We start from the raw sequence: 19,902 nt of genomic DNA on the forward strand, positions 1-19,902 counted from the left end.
ACTTCCTAAGGAAGGCATCTCCCAATTCTTTTTCCTCAGGTGTACTACTTTAGATGCTAGTGATCTAGCTTCTCTTTCTATATGTCTCTGACTCTCCTTTCCTTTCATCATCATCAACATCATCATCATCATCATCTTCTTCTTCTCCTTTTTTCCTTCTCCTTCTTCTTCTTCTTCTCCTCCTCCTCCTCCTCCTCCTTCTTCTTCTCCTTCTCCTCCTCCTCCTCCTCCTCCTCCTCCTCCTCCTCCTCCTCCTCCTTCTTCTTCTCCTCCTTCTTCTTCTCCTCTCTCTCTCCCTCTCTCCTTTGTCTTGGGATTATCTCTTCCAGACAAAATCATAATAGGAATTCCTCTTCAGCAATCCTGACTTGAGTTCATCATTAACAGGGCACTCTGTGCTTCCTAAGATGGGTCCACTCTGTTGGGCAGCACTGACTGTCACGACATTTTCCCTTGTGTTACAGGAAAGTCACCTAACCTCTTTGCTCCCCACTCAGGCTCCTCTTCTATAAAACAAAGGAACCAGACAGTAGGGCAGTGATGGCAAACCTTTTAGAGATGAGTGCCATGCCCCTCCCCCCCACCAAGTGTTGGATTGGCCCTGCCCCACCTTATCCCACACAGGGGAGGGAGAAAGTTCTCCTATCAGGGTGCTGGGAAAAGGGGTGGATGAAGTGAGAAATGTCCTCAGTGAGTGTAGAGAAAGGTAGAGGAGTGGCCCAAGCTCTCTGCTCTCCTCCAGCTCTGCTACCTATTAGCCCCCCACTTTACCCTCTGTGTACTCCCATTGGGCTGATGGCCAGTCCACCTGAATCCTTCTGCCTTTCTAGTAATGAATGGGGGGGGGGGAGAAGAGTCGGGGTAGCAGAGTGCTTTGCATGCCATCTTTGGTGCCCATACCATAGGTTCACCATCACTGCTATAGGGTTTCAGCAGCACTTTCTAGACCCATGGTCCAATGGAATTTGCTTCCCTGTAATTTTCCCCCAAAAGGATCTTCATTCTGCTCTCTGGGGCCAAGCAGAACAAATCTCACCTCTCTCCCAATTCTCATTCATGCTGTCAGTTTAGGTCCCCAAAGGGCTACTATTCTTTAAAAGAACCCCAATTCTGAGGGGTCAGTTTCTAATGCTCTAGTGAGTCAGAGTACTAGTGGGTTAGTGGGTCCATATCCAGTGTGCTCCCCATTATCAATCAACCAGTTTCAGAAGCCTATTAAGTTTTAGAAAAGGGATTTACTGAGAAGGTGTAGGAAGAGTAGTTATAAAAATGCCATAACAAGGCATACTCTCCCCTTGCACACAAAAGGTTTTTGGGGAGAATGGGCTCACACTTAATATGTGATGGAAGTGAGACACAGTTGATCCTCTGTGACTAAAGAGTGCTTCCTTATGCTTGTTCTTTTCTCCCTTCATAGAATCCACATGAGGTTCCCCTTAAGTATAGCTCTCATCTGGATTCAGTGAATTTGTGCTTTTCTAGAGTCAAGAGTCAGCATTTTTTTCCATCCAAAGGCATCAAGATCCCTGAAACTGCTGCCATCTTTGATGGACTGTTTTTACAGTCTCTGACCACTCTCAGACTCTGGTGGCCTCTGATGCTGACTCTGATTGCCCGAGGGACACTTCATGACTTTGATTCTTCTTCATGACTTTGGTTCTTCTCATCACCTGATCACTCCATTCTCAGAATATTCATTCACCCAAGATCAAGAAAGAACAAATACCCAAGAGATAGCAGTGTTCGCCTCACAGGCACATGGAAACAAGGTGGGAGATGGGGCAGCTTCCTTTCCTTCCATCCAGGAATTCAAAGCAATTCTGTCTCACTTTTTTATGACAGACTCCAGGCATTTGAAGACAGTGATTCTGACTCTTCTAAGTCTTATTTTTGGCTTCACAGATGTTTCCACATGATCGTCACATGTCTTGGTCACTAGCACCCTTGCCATCGCATTTCTCCTTCTCTGAACACAGAGCAATCTGTCAATGGTCTTCTGGTCTTCCCGAATTGTGGCGCTTAGACCTTAGCATGAAGTCTGTCCAGCACAGAGGGCAGAAGGAGTCTAATTTCTTTATTGTTGAAAGCTTAGTCTCTACACAGCCCAAGACTGCATCAGCTTTTTTGGGGGGGATGTCATAACACAATGATGCCATGAGATTAACAAGGGGGATAGAAGATTGAAAATTTCCAGTACACATGGAAAGAAAGGTTATTTTTCAAGTGACTTGCAGAGAGTATACTCTGCCTAGGTTTCTGTTTTGCATGCTTGAAATTCAGATTGGGCTCCCTACTAGGGATGAAGATGAAAAGACCGCTCGGTCTACTTTTTGACTTATTGAAGAGAATAATTGCTCCTGGAATGAATGAATGAAAGAAGTCTGTTAGGTGGGAAGCAAAGAAATAAAAAAGGATATAAAGAGACTGAAGGGAATCTTAAGCTATTTAGTAGGATAAAGGGTTAAAGAATGTGAGGAAGAAGGGAAGGACTCATGAAATTCTTGAAGCTAAGTAGGTATAAGGATAGGTTTAAAGACTTTCCCATACAGGGCAGATCTGGATCCTCTCAGAAAGGTCCAACAGCATTCTGTCCTCTAAGGAAGGACAATGTAGATCCACAAGTGCTCTCCAGTAATAAGAGAAGAAGGAAAGGTGACTTCCTGTTGGAAGGTTCTGAGCCCATGGGTTGGGCTGACCTGACCTGGAATATGTATCTAGGACATGATGGAAAGCCTGCTGAAATGTGTCAAACCTGAAAATTACTAACCACTCCTAGTCATTCATGTGGGGACAAATGGGACTTGTGTAAGGAGCCTGAAAAGATGTGCTAGGCATTCTGTTTGCCAGGAGGTGTTTTTATTATGGCCATCAATTGAAGGGAAAGACAGATATGGCAAGTGAACAGCTGGTGAAGAATTGAGGTTAACATATAGAAATAACAGGCTTTTGGACAGGGATGGAGAAAATCAAATGAGGGCTGCTAAGGTTATGTATTGCCAAGAATCTCGAGAATCTGATCAGGAGGGCTTAAGGGAGAAAACTATCTAAATAGATATGGCAAGTCATATGTGGCAAAGAATATCAGGTACAAGATGAGGAGAATAATATTAGAAGAAAAAACAGAGCTTCATCAGGAATGAAATCCATTGTCTTGGGTGCCTATATAATAGTAAGGGGATTTTGCAAAGCTGAATGCAAGAAATGTTGCAGGGCCAACATTCCACTCAGAACTCTCCCAGGAACTGGGACTGGACACAGAGGCAGTTACTGGAAAACAGTTGGGGTCAGTTGCTGAACTCCATAGGAGGGAGAAGCTGCATCTCTCTGGCTCTCAGGATAAATCAGAGGATATCTGTCTGGGTTTCTGGGGTGGACCAAGAAAACCAGTGGTTACTTTCCTTTGGCTGTCTGGATATTTCTGCCTGCTTCCTACTTACTTCTGAATACTACAGAGAAAGTGGATTTCTACTGGAGTTGCTGACATCTCTCCCTTGGACTGCTGACTGGAGGAAAGGAGGCCTCTTGGTTGTGAGATTTCTTTGGGCCCTTGTTTTCTTTGCCTACAATTCCCTCTCTAACTTTAATTACTCATTTAATTAGATAGTTTAGGATAATTTAGAGAGTTTGGAGTTTAATAATTGGGTGGGGTTTAGAAGTAAGTCATTCCCTGATTCCCTTCCCATCCTTCTCTCTTTAGTTTAATAAACCTTTTATTATATATTTATAACTAGTTTGAACCCTTCCTTTTCCCCCTCCCTATTACAATACATAACCCAGTAAAGTAGTATAATAAATGATACAGTAAAGGTCTAAAGGAAGGATGCCAATTCAACCTTTTAGGTATCACTGAGGCTTACTTGGGTGAATGGACAAGTGGGACAAGCCTTATGACTATAATATCACTCTGGAAGAGCATACTTTCTTCAAAAGGTACATAAAGAATGGGCAAAAGGGATCAGAAGCAAGGAGACCAGAATAGGCTGCCAGGCAGGCAGCCAGGGCAGGGCAGGGCAGGGCAGGGCTGGGTTGGGTGGTGTGGGGATGGGGTAGTGGGGGGTGGGGGAGCCTTGGGTTCACTGGAGTGGATCATCCTGCCAGGACTGGAGTTGACAGCACTGTCATGAGGTCCCAGCCACTGCAGGGGCAGTACTTTGAAATCGATCTTGGATATGATTGTCACCACGCTTCATCAACACACATACATTATTTTCTTCTCTTGAAATTGAATAATTTTTTATACTTCAATGCAACAAGCTTTAGAATTAGCTTTGGACTGTGCAGAGGATGTCATTGAAAGTGCCCTTCGGAGACCTCCTAAATGGAAATATTTATCTAGTGGAAGGAAATCTGTATTTCAGAAGCTATATGACTTCTATATAGAAGAATGTGAGAAAGAGCCTGAGATAAAGCAGGAGCTGAGACAAAATGTGAACTTGCTAGAAGCTTGTTAGCCAGAAATACTCTCCTGTTTGGTAGTCAACCTGCACCCAGGAAATGAGGGCTATTCTTTGTTGCTCAAGGGCAAGACTGGATCTGATTCTGAAACCATTCTCCTGCCTTATGAAGAAGGACTGCTTGAATACTTGGAGGCTGAAGAATTATCACCTATTTTGGTGGATCTCCTAGGAAAATCTCAGGTTAATATTTTTCATTGTAGGTGTGCCATCGCAGAAATTCATGACTGTAGGCAATCTGGGAATATGAAATCTCCAGGTTATCAAAGTAGACGCATTCTCTTACATCAAACAAGGCAGACTTTAATCTGTGATGTTTTCTATAATAAGTGACAACCATAAATGGACACAGGAAGACAAACTTCTCCTTGAGAGCCAGCTTATCTTGGCCACAGCAGAGCCATTGTGTCTTTAAAAAAAATTGATTAATTTAGAATACTTTCCCATGATTCCATTATTCATGTTCTTTCCCTCCCCTCCTCCTAACCCCCTCCCATAGCCAACAAGCAATTCCACTGGGTTTTACATGTGTCATTGATCAAAACCTATTTCCATATTATTGATATTTACACTAGGGTGATGCTTAGAGTCTATATCCCCAATCATATCCCCATTGATCCATGTGATCAAGCAGTTGTTTTTCTTCTGTATTTCTGCTCCCACAGTTTTTCCTCTGAATGTGGATCGTGGTTTTTCTCTTAGATTTCTCCAAGTTGTTCAGGATCACTGCATTGCCACTAATGGAGAAGTCCATTACATTCTACTGTACCACAGTGTATCAGTCTCTGTGTACAATGTTCTCCTGGTTCTGCTCCTCTCGCTCTGCATCCCTTCCTGGAGGTTGTTTTAGTTCCCATGGAATTCCTCCACTTTATTATTCCTTTGAGCACAATAGTATTCCATCACCAACATATACCACAATGTGTTCAGCCATTCCCCAATTTAGGGGCATCCCCTCATTTTCCAATTTTTTGCCACCACAAAGAGCTCAGCTATGAATATTCTTGTAAGAGTCATTGTGTCTTGATCCAGCTAAAGCTGTGACTTGTATTGCAAACAGAAACAAAAGATGAATACTGGACCAATGAAATGATGTTTCAAGAGATACTCCAGATGTTCCCTGAATGGGCAGCAGGATGTGTCCCACTCCACAGCTCCTCCACAGCTAAGGTTACTTGATTACTTGCAGAAAAGAAAAGAGAGAACAACAGCCCAGCAGTATGACCTCAACATTTCTAAAGCAGGAAATTGTGTGGCTATTCGGAAGCAGAATCCTTGCTATTTGACTATACCTTCAGAAGCAGCTCTGGGAGAGTATGCTAAAGGGGAAAGTCTATCAAACCCGATGACTCACAGCCCACTGCCTGGCCAGCACATGAGATGAAAGAAGATTCTGTGTTCCAAAGTGAAGTTGGTAATCAGTTTCAGAAAACAAGCTAAGCAGTCTTCAGTCACTCGGCAATCCACTTCATTACTGTCAAACAGACTTCGAGAAGTGATGACGAAACTGAGAGCCCGACACCAACCTTATTGGATCAAAGGCTGAGGCTGAAAGAAGCATTATCAATACCAAGAGTTGATTCCGACTGAAGCCAAACGAACAGGGAAGATGCCCCCTAACTCAAGTGGATCAGGCTCTCTCTGGCAACTTTCTCCAGGGAAAGACACGGAATTATCGACCAGCCAAGATGGCGGAGTAGAAGGAAGTAGCACAGTCGAGCTGCCCTTCACGACTACTCCACAAAGATCTGGAAAACGCATCAGACCAAGCCCTGATCGGGAAATCCAAGAAAAAAAGATTACCCCCGAGAGCTTATTGATTCAGCCATCAGTGTTGGGAAAGGGAGCAAAACTTGGGCCTCCACCCGATAAACTTCCTTCGAGTTCCGGAAGTAGCTCTTCCGGTGGTCTTTTTAGTCCACAGTAATGAGGCTGCCGTCTAAAGTCTGGGCTTTCTGGGAAACCTTCCATGGACCATTAGTCAAGTTCGCATGCTTTCTCCGCTGCAGTCACCTGCCGTCTCACCCCAAAGATCTGGGACTCCTACGCCATCCCCGTCATCGATCCCAACCGTCCTGATGGTCAGAGCTCAGCTCCTGTTACCCACTGTGCCCGCCCCCCCCACCCCACCCTTCACCCTTCCGGCCACTTTGTTAACCCGGTTTGCTCAGCAGCCAATGTCTCTGAGCCACCCAGGAACCGCGTCTACCCGAGGCACGGCAAACCCAGCCGGACCTAGAACACCCTCAGTGTAGAGGGCACGCGCAATGCTAAGCCGTTCAAATCTCCCGCTGGCTCGGGCGGAATACTGGCGCCGCGACCCCGGCCGGTTTAAATGGGAGTGGCAGCAACAGCAGCTCCCTCCCTCTCCTCCACGGCTACAGCCTCAGCCCCCCGACGGCTCGGAGTCTTCAGTGGCCAGGAGAGCAGAGTTCCGATCCGGATGCGGCCGGTCGGCTCACCAAGCTGCTGTTTCTAACCTGACTGGAGTTGGGAGCTTTATGCAGTCCCAGGCAGCTGCAGGGACGATTCTTAGAGCATCAAATGGCTGCGGCGGCGGCAGCAGCACAAACTGCTCAGTTCCATCAGCATCAACATACAGGCAGCCAGTCACGCCAACCACTCACTCCACATCTCTGAGTCTCTCATTATTTAGGAGTTCTTTTTTTCTCTTAAAAAAAAAAAGAGCCTTGAATCAAAGGGTCCTTCTGGGTTTTTATTTCACTTGCTTTTGTTTTGTATTTTACATGGCTAGAGTGGGGGCGGAAGTATCGCGTTAGTCTGGGAATCCGACTCTGGGGTTAATTTTTTTTTTTAAATTAAGGAGTTCATTTAACAACGCAGGGTTGGTTTTCTCAAGTCACAGCTTCCCCCCCCCCCCCAAATAGCAAAACTTTATAATAGGAAGAAAATCTGCTGTGCTAAAGACAGCCTTTTAAAACAGTTGTTTTGCTGTGCATTTTTTCCATTAAGGAATACTGTATATAGTATGAGGTGGCCTAAGAAATTCGGGGGGGGGGGGGCTTTGTAAATGTAGTATTGATATTTATTTAGTATAAAAGATTTGTGAGCACTGGAACAAATACAATTTTTACAAATAAAATAAGAACGGGCAAAAGGGGTTGGGCTATTGTCACACACCTAATTTGGATAGAAAATAAATGTGCAACTCAGGTAGCCGGTGCCTCTCCCAAGCTCTGGGGTCCTAGTTGGGAGCTACTCCTCAAAGTCAGTCTCTCTTTTGACTCATCATGGGCTTGAATTGGGAAGGGCGTGATTTCAAGTCTTGTCTCCCCGCAGGCTAGCGGTCACTCAATCTCTCCCAGCCTCAGTTTCTTCATTTGTGAAATGAGGATACAAATAGCACCTACCTCCCAGGTTTGACGTGAGCCTCAAATAAGATAACATATGTATGCATAGTTTCATATGAAGTGATGATGATGATGACAAACTGATGCTGTCCTCCGTTAGGCGTTACTCTGGGGAGTCACTGAATATAACTGGACTATGGTTTTACAAATGTGGGTCACAGAGTCTCCAGGTCCAATAAAAGCATTTGATTTAACTAGAGCAAAATAGGTAGACAGCCTTTACTTGGTGCCACAGAAAATGCAAAGGACACCAGGAATTGATGAACAGCTATAGAAACTACACGTAAGGCATTCAGAGGGTTCCAATCGACACAATTCTCCTCCCTCCCTTGTGGGACCCACTTTTCCATCACGATTGCAGAAACCTACCAAGTTAGAACCACAATCTAGTTGGAAACCCCTTGGAAGGGAGCTAAACTTGGGGTTCCAGCCAGGGTTCCTGCCAATCTCTTTTCCACAAAAACTTTTCCAGTACCCTCTTCCACAAGATGTGTACAATGTTACTGGTGGTGTTAGTTTTTATATTTCAGTTCAAAATTCTCTACTTGCTTCTACTCTCTCCCCCACCCATTGAGAAGGTAAAAAATATGATGCCCATTATACATATGAAGTCATGCAAAACATATTTCCACATTAGCCATATTGGGGGAGGAGAAGCAAGAAAAGTAAATTTGAAAAAAAAAATGCTTCAATCTGCACTCAGAGTCTGTTAGTTTTCTCTCTGGAGAGACTTTTTCATCATGAGTCCCTTTGAATTATCTTGGATCTTTGTATTGATCAACATAGCTAAATCTTTCTCATTTGATCATTGTTGCGGTATTGCTGTTACTGTGGGCAATGTTCTCTTGGTTCTGCTTACTTCACTTTGCATCAGTTCACATCTTAGTCTTTTTCTGAAACCAGCCCTCTCACCATTTCTTAGAGCACAAGAGAATTCGATCACAATCATATACCACAAAGTGTTCAGTCATTGCCCAATTAATGGGCATCTCCACAGTTTTCAATTCTTTGCCACCATAAAAAGAGCTGCTCTAAATATTTTTGTACACATGAGTCTTTCACATGTGGTTTTTGACACCTTCTGGGAAGCAAACACAATTTGGAACCAATGGACAGGCAACTCTTTCTCTAAGACCTGTACTGTCCAAATAACTCATGGTGACACTGGTCTTCTGGTCCCTCATATTGTGTCTTTCATCTCTTACTGATCCTCCAGTTGGTGATCCTCTTCTCTGTCTTCAAGAGTTCCACTCCTCAGGAACTTCCTTTTTCAATTTTTATTTCATTTGACCAATTACATGTAATAACAGTTTTCCACATAAGTTTTCTGAAGTTACAAGATCCAAATTGTCTCCCTCATCCTTCCCAGATATGGTAAGTAATTCGATCTGAGTTTTATATGTAAATATATATATATATATATTATCATGCAAAACAGTGAATAATCACAAAAAACCCCAACCCCCAAATAAAAACAAATCAACTAAGGTAGAAAATCATATTCTTTGGCCTGCATTCCAACCCCAACAATTCTTTCTCTGGAGGTGGATAGCATTTTTTGGCCTAAGTCCCTCAGAATTGTCTTGGACCATTGATAGTAGCTAAGTCTTTCACAGTTGATCATTGTATATAATATTGTTGTTACTGTATACAGTGTTCTGGTGCTTCTTATTTCACTCTGCATCAGTTCACATAGGTCTTTCCAGCTCTTTCTGAAATCATTAGGTTCCTCATTTCTTATAGCACACTTGTATTCCATCACCATCATATACCGCAATTTGTTGATTCCCCAATTGATGGACATCCCTTCAGTTTCCTATTCTTTGCCCCCAAAATGGGCTTCTATAAATATTTTTGTACAAGTAGTCCCTTTATCCCTTTTTAAAAAATCTTTTTGGGATTCAGATCTACTAGTGGTATTTCTAGATCAAAGGATATGCACAATTCTATAGCTCTTTGGGCATAGAAACTTCCCTTTTATTCTGGAGAGAACTCTTGAATTTGTAGTTCAACACAAAGCAAGCCCTAAATCTAGTGTCGCCAGAAAATCTCATTTGTGACTAGATAGCTGGATTCTGGCATCATTCTCCCTATGAAGTCTATCCTCCTGTAACTAGTGAGCTTGGGTTTAGGAAAATATTGTCCGTGAAATTCTCTTGGATAGGACAACAAACAAATGGAGCTCCTGTGTTTTCAGGATACTCTGGCACTGTCCTAGTTACTGCCACCTTTTAGGCTAGAAAAGTCCATCCAGAAATGCTCATCTTAGCCCATGTAGGGTGAGCTCATACAACTCCTACAGGCAACCATTGTGCTCTTGCACAAGATAGGAAGAAGTCCTTCTTTCTTTCTTCTCAGAATCACTCTAGAAGAAAGTTTTAGGGAAAAGGCAGAAAGAAGACAAAAGGGAAGGCTGAGCAAGTCCCTTGGTTCACTTTTGTAAGCATTAAATATGGCTCCTCCCCACACCAGAATTCCAAACCAACCCAATCATTTTGGGGCCATTGAGATTTTAAAAGCTGTTTTTTGTCCTCTTAAAGTGAAACTAGGATGTCCAAATCTACAATTCTGTATTATAACCTTAATTCTGTTTCTACAAAGAGAATGAGATGGATAATTGAAGATTTCAAACAAAGGCCCATCTTAGTAATTTAATCAAATTAATTAACAGACACCTCTGATCACCCCTCACCCCTCACCACATTCATATGAGGAAATTCACCAATTGGAGGAGAGAAGTACAGTGGAGAACATTTGGGTGAGGGTCAGTGGAATGAGAAAGAAAAGTTGCTGCCATGGGGTTATAGACCACCTGAACAGAAGGTCCTTCTATTCTTATAAATGAAGAATTTTGGAAACAGAGCCCACACTTGGAATGAAAGAATAACCTAGAAATGGGATATCGTCTGGAGCTCTCTTTCAAAAGCAGAGCAGCTGATATATTATTGATTTATCTTAAAGCTAATTTCATTCATTTCTTTCTTTCTTTCTTTTTTTTGTTAAAAACCGTACCTTCTGTCTTAGGATCAATACTGTGTATTGGTTCTAAGGCAGAAGAGCGGTAAGGGCTAGGCAATGGGGGTCAAGTGATTTGCCCAGGGTCACACAGCTAGGAAGTGTCTGTGGCCAAATTTGAACCCAGGACCTCCTATCTCTAGGCCTGGCTCTCAATCCACCGAGACACCCAGCTGTTCCCCAATTTCATTCATTCTTAAAAATGTGTGGAGTAGGAGTGATATTGGGAATTGGAACAGAGCCTGACTAATAAAAAGGAACTTATTGTTGAAGTAGAAATAATGGTTACCTTGAGGTGAAATTGGAGACAGGAGGAAGGAGAAAGGGGTCATTTTTTTTTCAATTTCCTCAATTCAACTCCACTTGGAAGCTTCCTCTGTGCGGTGTTAACTTGAAAATAAATACAGAACTTTCAAGTAGTCATAAAACCTACTTTTTAATCAGAATAAAGGGATAGGCTCATTAGTATGGGCACCACACAGAACCAAAGGCTCTGAGAACCATATTCCTGGGAGAAGACACAGTTCTTAGTGCCAACTCCAAAGTGATACTTGTAAAATGGAGATTTGAACACTGGACTTCAATCCCCAGAAGTCCTTGGTACTTCCCAGAATTCCCTATAATCTCACCTGAGTTCCCACCTGGGCGAGAACACAATTTGTATTTAAACTGGCTGCAAAGCCTACGTCGGCCTCTCTTTTCCTGTACTCGGAGATTGTAAGATGTAGTGGGTTTGCTAAGCACGGGGATTCTGAATTGGCTAATCAGCCATGGGCATGCGGTTTTCTACTCTGTATTCTTAATTCTAATAATCCTTAATAAACCTCATAAAATATAATATTTCTATTACTAGAAACTAATTTAACTTTTATAGTTTTGGCAACCACTAGATTGGATGAGAACTTCTCAATTAAAAAAAAAAAAGATAGCCTAGATGACTCTTCTAAGCCACATTTCTCCAAGGCTTTTCAGCAAAGTCTCTTGACTCAGCTCGCTCCTATTGCCTACTTGCCTGCTATCCACTCCTGCCTGGATTCATCCACTCTTGGACTGTGTTCATCGCCCCAGGCCCAGCCCCAGGACCCAGGCTGCTGGTTGCTGCCCTTTTGTCTTTGGAATCAAACACCAGCTGGTAAAAAATGGGGGTGATCTTTCCTTAGGCTACAATTAGCCTCCCCGTGTAAGGGGGCAGGGGACCAAGTTAAATTAGTTTCTAGCAATAGAAATATTATATTTTATGAGGTTTATTAAGGATTATTAGAATTAAGAATACAAAGTAGAAAACCACATGCCCATGGCTGATTAGCCAATTCAGAATTAGCATACCCACTACATCTTGCAATCTCTGAGTACAGGAAGAGAGAGGCCGAAGTAGGCATTGCAGCCAGTTTAAATACTAATTGTGTTCTCGCCCAGGTGGGGACTCAGGTGAGATTATAGGGAATTCTGGGAAGTACCAAGGACTTCTGGGGATTGAAGTCCAGTGTTCAACTCTCCATTTTACATTCCCCCCATGATCGTATTGGGAAACCAGTTTCCCCAAAAGGATCATGTAAACATAATCAACTTAAAGATTACAATAATTTGAGGATAAGAGGAAAAAAACCAAACCAAACCAATGATTACTAGGCATATTGACAAAAAGCCAGTTAGGGGGCAGTCCCCTTTGGCATAAGAGTATACATACAAAACAAATGCATTCAACCCCACACCCAAAGTTCATTCTTGATCTTTCTTGTGCAGCTTGTGGTCTGTGGAGGCATCTTCATGGTGTCTTCTCCAAACAGTTCAGTTTCTGGATTTGGATAGGTAACATGTTACTTCATCTAAAATTTCTCTCTCAAGGAATTTAAACTTTTAATTTAAAATTAAAATTTAATTTAAAATAATAATAAATTTTACATTTTTACATACTGAACCGGAGAGTCTCTTTCTACCTTTGGGAAGCCTACAAAGACTAACTACAAACAGGTGCATAAACCTCTAAACACTCAACTGCTATGACATTAGAAAATGGTCAGCTGCAACAAATTAAAGATAAAGGACAAACTCAGGAGCTGGGCTTCTGGAGAGGAAATTTTCAACCAATAGAGAAGCCTCCAAAACAAAAAGGTGCTTAACATTCAAATCAAAATAGGTGTGCTTAGTTCTGGGGTTTCTCAAAAGTAAAGGTAAACTGAGTCATCCAAAAATTCACATTGACAATGGGAATGGGATAAGAGGAGGAATGAGTGAATGAGATAATCCAGATGTCCCCAAATGGCTTTTTAACTCAGTTTTAGCCCAGGTCAAAGGAAAATCCCAGATCAGGTTAGTTCTGCCTTTTGAGAAGTTTATAAATAATAATGGCTTGATCCCTCAGCTAACATTAAAAAATGAACAATTTCATATAGATGGATTATATACACCTTTATCTTCCTCTCTATGCCAGTCCCAGCCACTTTATCCCTCACTCTTTTGCAGTCCCTCTAATTATAATTAAGAACAAACATAGATCAAAAGCAATTATGATTAATCTTATTTTATCTATAGAATGCCAGGTTTAGCCAGCAAGTGAATCATTTAAAAGGTCAGAAAATGCTAGACTTGAACATTTATCCTTTCAGATGGAAAGGGGGTGGGACTGAATTTTCAGTTGTGGGACAGACAGTTCACTAATGCTTGGACATACTCCATGTTTTTTGTTTTTTTGTTTTTTTTTTGTTGTTGTTTTTGAACACCCGTATATTCTGACCTAGTAACAACTTTAAGATAGCAGGGCAAAGGCTAGGAAATTGGGGTTAAGTGACTTGTCCAGCATCACACACCTAGAAGTGTTGGGTCATAGTTAAACCTGGGTCCTCTTTACTCCAGGTTCTATCCACTGTGTTCCCTACCTACCCCTCTCCATGATCCTTTTACAGCTCTTCTGTGTTTCTTGATGAATGAAGGTAGTGGCCACTTGGATGTCCTCAACATCACCTCCTCTGGTTCTCCATTCTTCTCGCTATCCTTTCCTCAAACTCCCCCCAACCTCCAAAAGCCACCAATCTGAATTCCTGATTCCTTCTGGTGGATGTGTCACAGCTACCACTTTTCTACTGCAGCTCAGTTCAAAATCTCCACCCTGTTTCCAAGCCCCACCTTCACCAGAGTCCTTGAGGCTCTCCCAGGAAAAAAGACAATGCCATCTCCTTGATACAACATCTTTCAGGATCCCACATAGCTCCTATCTCTGTCTGGAGAAGAGCAGGCCACACAGCTAGAAATGTCAGAGATGGAAATGAAGCCTATATCTTTCAGACTCCAAGTCATGTTCGTTCTTCCATACAAGGATGTTTCTCAAAGTTTAGGTAGGTACCTAAGACCCTACAGGGTTCCAATGTGAACATAAGCTCTCGAGAATTCAATTCTTTGACACAAAGACAAATTATTCTAATGAGGAGGAAAAGGAAGAGCTAACTAAAAAGATTGATTTGGATGCACAAGGAAACCACCAACATTTGAAAAAAGACTTTCATGGAAAATGGAAGCAGGGGCAGGGAACTGAGGATACATAGAAAAGAATGGCATTGCCCTCTAAAATAGTGTTGGGTGCGCCAAAGCTCAGAATGGCAAGGGAAATGGTAGGCAACAAAGAGAGTTTTGAAAGCCATACTGAAGAAAATTGGAGAATCAAAGGGGGAATAAGATGACAATTTTCCATGCAGGGGTTGTTGTGAGAATCAGATAAAATAATATTTGTACAATGTTTTGTAAATCTTAAGGAACCATATAAATAATAATTATTTTTAAAAATTTTATTTAATTGATTAATTGAGAAAAATTTTCCATTATTCCATGATTCATGTTCTTTCCCTCCCACTCCCCTCCCATAGCCAACAAGCAATTCCTCTGGGTTTTACATGTGTCATTGATCAAGACCTATTTCCATATTATTGATAATTATACTAGGGTGATTGCTTAGAGTCTACATCCCCAATCACATCCCCGTCAAACCATGTGATCAAGCAGTTGTTTTTCTTCTGCATTTCTGCTCCCACAGCTCTGGATATGGATAGCATCTTTCTCATAAGTCCCTCAGAATTGTCCTGGGTCATTACAATGCTGCTTGCAGAGATGCCCATTATGTTCGATTGTGTCTCTGTGTACAATGTTCTCCTGGTTCTGCTCCTCTCACTCTTCATCACTTCCTGGAGGTCGTTCCAGTTCACATGGAATCCCTACAGTTCATTATTCCTTTGAGCACAATAGTATTCCATCACCAACAGATACCACAATTTGTTCAGCCATTCCCCAATTGAAGGGCATCCCCTCACTTTCCCATTTTTGGCCACCACAAAGAGTGCAGCTATGAATATTCTTGTACGGGTCTTTTTCCTTATGATCTCTTTGGGGTACAAACCCAGCAGTGCTATGGCTGGATCAAAGGACAAACAGTCTTTTAGTGCCCTTTGGGCACAGTTCCAAGTTGCCATTCAGAATGGGTCTGATTCATAACTCCACCAGCAATACAATTAATAACATTATTATTGATGATGATAATGAAGACAGACACTGGTCCAGGCCCTCACACGCCGTGGTGTTATGATGCTTCATCTTGCTTAGCAGAGGGTTAGGGAATTGCCAAGTTCTCTATTCTTCCCGGGATATGGATGACCTTTTTTCTTCTAGTTCCAGACTTGGTGACTTGGCATCTAGAGGACGTGGTCTAGTGTAGAACTTTTTCAATCAGGATGAGCTCTCAAGTTCATATCTCTGGCAAACCCTGCCTCTTCCCTGAATTCATTATTTTTCCTTGAATCCTAGTCATGGGATCCTGGAAGAATGGAGGCAATCCTCCCCCCAGCCTCCGCTTCTTCTATCCCCCTCTCCGCTACCAGTGATGGCCAGGTGTGCTTGGTTAAAATATTTTACCCTTGGCATGGAATCAATATAAGCAATAAGACAAGATGTAGCAACCCTTAAGCAATACATAATTTACTGCTTGGCTGTACCCTTGAAACCTTTCCCAGAACCAAGCAGTTTCCAGACTAGGCTACTCTTTATGAGGTTGCTGTAGGAGATGTTTAACTGGCTTACCCCATGGCTAAGAGGGGAAAGGAGTTATGACAATAAACTTAATGTTCCATTTATGCATCCAGTAGATGAAGGCTCAGAATAAATATTCACACTGAAAATTTAACAATGGACTTTTGAGTCAGTTTGAGTGGACGGGAGCACAAAGCTGGAGAACCCATTGTTAAAATTAAAAATTAAAATTAAAATGAACAAACTCCACCAGGACTTGATTTATTATTGGGCTTAAGAAAGTGATGGGAAAAGGTAACACTATAAATTTAGCTTTTAAAAAGATGATCTGTAGCTAAATTTATTCTCTTTGGAGAGCTGGTTGTTAAACATTTACCAAGACACCCCCGAATCTGGGCAAGAACTACCTCTACCATAACCTGACAAATGTACATCTCGACATTGATGGATGGAAAACTTTCAGCGACAAGAAACCCATTATCTATTCTAGGCATCTCATTTTTGTATAGCTGGAATTATTGGATCTATCTGTATGGTTCTGAGGTAGCATTTTATATTTATTTTGACATGTTGTCAAGTGACACCAATATAATGTAATCTCCTTAAAGACAGAGATTTGTATTTCTGGTGCCCAACATAGAGCCTGGCACATAGTAAAACATTTAACAAACACCTAGTGAATAATTGCTTGGTTTCTGGTGGGAATGGATTTCAAGCATTTCAATAAATATTAATATCATCAATAAATTATAAAGCATATAAATATATATAATATATAATATATAAATATAATTTATAAAAATAATAAAATGAATAAAGTACCTACTATGTTCCAGGCACTATATGATGTGTCACGCAAATATTCCCTCATTTTATCCTTACAATAACACTGTGAGGGAGGTGCTATTAAAATCCTGCCTTTTTTGTTGAGGAAACTGAGGCAGAGGTTAAGTGACTTGCCCAGAGTTACCTAGCTAGTAAGTGTCTGAGGTCAGAAGTGGCCTCAGGTCTTCCTGAGTCCAGGTCCAGTGTATCACTTAGCTGCCTGGAGGTCAGATATTATGCCCTCTTTCATCTTTTTATTCCCAGATCTGAGCACAGGGTGGTGCATACAGTAGGTGCTTAATAAATGGCTAATGAATTGCTCTTCATCCACCATGCCTTGCAGTCTCCTCTGAGTCTTAGTTGTCTTTCTCTGGGCTTATTTCAACCTTTCAGGATTCCTTCTCAAGATGGTGGCAAAGACTCTCTGAGTGAAATAGGACTTGACTTGGACTTTTCTAGTTTGGGGATTCTTGACTGCTCTTGTTAATTAAGCAGCCCCCCGACCCCGCCACCGCCCCCATCACCACCTCAATGTCTCCTGAGCCCCTCAGTTGTCCTTTTCCATCTCCCCCCCAGATTTCTCAGATGCAGATCCCTGAGGCAGAATTTCCACTCTCTGACAGGTGATATCTTGGCTACCAGTCACAGTACACTTATTTTGATAACACAGAGCTTTAAATTAAACAAAGGAGGGGACTTCTGAGGTTCGAGTGCATGTTTCCAGACGTTCTCTGTGCAGATTACTGAGCTGCCAAGTGAGGCTAGAGCCAGGGAATCAGCTGTTTTAAATTCATTTAAATATTGTTGCTGAAGGAAATGTTGGGACTTGAGTGAGTCTGGCCTGACTCTCAAGCAACAGAAAACCAGTTCTGATTGCTTCTAATATAACTCCAGGATTGACTGGGAGCAGCATAAAAAACTCCCAAAAAAGGAGCCATACAAGAGACATGGGCGGATTCCACCTCACTACGACCCTTCAGTCCCAGTCTTGGTCTGGTTCTGCAGAATAACCCAGGACATACGTGTTAAGAATTCCCGACTTTCTTCAAAACTTAATTTAAGTACTGCCTTGTACATAAGACTTTTCTTTAAAACATACTTCACATTTATTTTTTAAATTTATAATTCCAAATTCTTTTCTTGGCTCCAGCCCTTCTCCCATCCATGAAAAGGCAAGTAATAGGAAACTTATTATACAGGTGAAGTCATGCAAAGCACATTTCCACATTAGCTCTATGTAAGGCTTATCTTGATCTCCTTTGGTTCCAAAATGCCTTCCCACGTTGCCTTGCATTTATTTTATATATATGTATATATATATATATATATATATATATATATATATATATATATATCACCCCTCAGGACCATTTTCCTAACTTGGTATTCACAGGTTTGCAAATTGACCTCCAGGGATGAGGGTTGACTACTCATATAAGTTCTCTAAGTTCTTTGTGTCAGCTAAAACTAGAATTTATGAGCTCCCACTGGTGGGCTTCCCCTTGATAGTCAGTAGACAATTAATCAAAGCAATAGCATTTGCTAAGCCAGTTATAAAACTACTCCCAGCTATAAAACATAGTTACAAAAAAGATAGCTGTAATACATTCTCCCATAAGCCTATGGTGGAGGTGTTGTCTTTTGTTCTCAAAGAGGACCAAGATGATGTCACTGGTGATGTCTTTTGACTGGTGCATAAGCTGGATTTCAGTTTTAATAGTTTTGATTTCTTTATATGAAAATTGCCTATTCATGTCTCTTGCCCATTTATCAATTGGGGAATGGCTTGATTTTTTTGTACAATTGATTTAGCTCCTTATAAATTTGAGTAGTTAGACCTTTGTCAGAGGTTTTTGTTATGAAGATTTTTTCCCCCAATTTGTTGCTTCCCTTCTAATTTTGGTTGCATTGGTTTTGTTTGTAAAAACCCTTTTTAATTTAATGTAATCAAAATGATCTATTTTGCATTTTGTAATTTTTTCTAACTCTTGCTTGGTCTTAAAATCTTTCCTTTCCCAAAGATCTAACAGGTATACTATTCTATGTTCACCTAATTTACTTAGTTTCCTTCTTTATATTCAAGTCATTCACTCATTCTGAATTTACCTTGGTATAGGGTGTGAGATGTTGATCTAAACCTAATCTCTCCCATACTGTTTTCTAATTTCCCAGCAGTTTTTGTCAAATAGTGAATTTTTGTCCCCAAAGCTGGGATCTTTGGGTTTATCATAGACAGTCTTGCTGAGGTCACTTACCCCAAGGCTATTCCATTGATCCTCCTTTCTGTCTCTTAGCCGGTACCATATTGTTTTGATGACTGCTACTTTATAGTACAGTGTAAGATCTGGTACTGCAAGGCCATCTTCATAAGTTGGACTTCAGTGAGGCAAAGTGCTGGCCTCACTTTCTTTCTTCCAGAGTCAGTGAAGTCCAGTGGCAGGACAAAAGTCAGGATGACTGGCGATGGCCTGGGATGCAGTGGGTGACCTTGACATCGTTGATGTCTGACCAAGCTCTAAGAGCTCCACAGCACCTGTTTCTGCTGCCTCCATGACAGTTGGAACACATGGTTTTCATCCATCCTTTCTTCCAGGCAAGCATGCACATCAGCCACAGCTCTGGAAATCATCTCAGCATGTGGGCTAAACCAGGCTGAGGGGAACTGGCAGGCTTCAAACCCAACAGGGACTTTGGGGGTATCTGCCCCAGGCGTGTGAAGCCTTTGGTACACTTTCCTACAAATACATATGATGTCATGGATTTAGAGTACAATGGGGGAGAAGGCAGAAATGTAGGGAACACACGCGGCACCTCTAGTTCTGTAGGACCTTTCTCTCATAGTGGCATCCCCGGAGCTGCTCCCCTGTGGGCAGAGCATCTCTGGGGTTACCAGAGTCTGTTCTTCTCTGCAGCTCCATGTTAGACTGCCAGAGTTCTCTTTGGAATCCAAATGCCAGAGATCTCAAGTCCTGGAGCTGCTTCCTGCCTTGAATGGGGCTCTTCTCTGGAACTGTCTCCACAGGGAGAGTGTGTGTTTGTACTCTTCTGGATGTAGCTCAATTAGGCCTTGAACTCAGCTCAGCAGCTTGAACCATTTGTATTTGTTACCCAGGATGTAGCTGTAATTTTCCTCAGTAAGTGACTAGGCTCACCTCGTTTCATGAAGGAATTTCCCCATTTTTCGTAAAGGAATTAAGGAAAAAATAGCATCGCCTCCAGGACCACTC

General features: G+C 41.9%; 2 pseudogenes; both read left to right on the plus strand.

The window, feature by feature from the left end:
- The first annotated feature begins 4,173 nt into the window (after positions 1-4,173).
- LOC100619011 (transcription factor SPT20 homolog) lies at positions 4,174-5,105 on the plus strand (annotated as a pseudogene).
- Positions 5,106-5,482: 377 nt separating this feature from the next.
- On the plus strand, positions 5,483-7,159 carry LOC107651234 (transcription factor SPT20 homolog; annotated as a pseudogene).
- Positions 7,160-19,902: the final 12,743 nt, after the last annotated feature.

This window comes from Monodelphis domestica, chromosome 2 (genome assembly GCF_027887165.1).
Source record: "Monodelphis domestica isolate mMonDom1 chromosome 2, mMonDom1.pri, whole genome shotgun sequence".
Lineage (NCBI taxonomy): Eukaryota > Metazoa > Chordata > Mammalia > Didelphimorphia > Didelphidae > Monodelphis > Monodelphis domestica.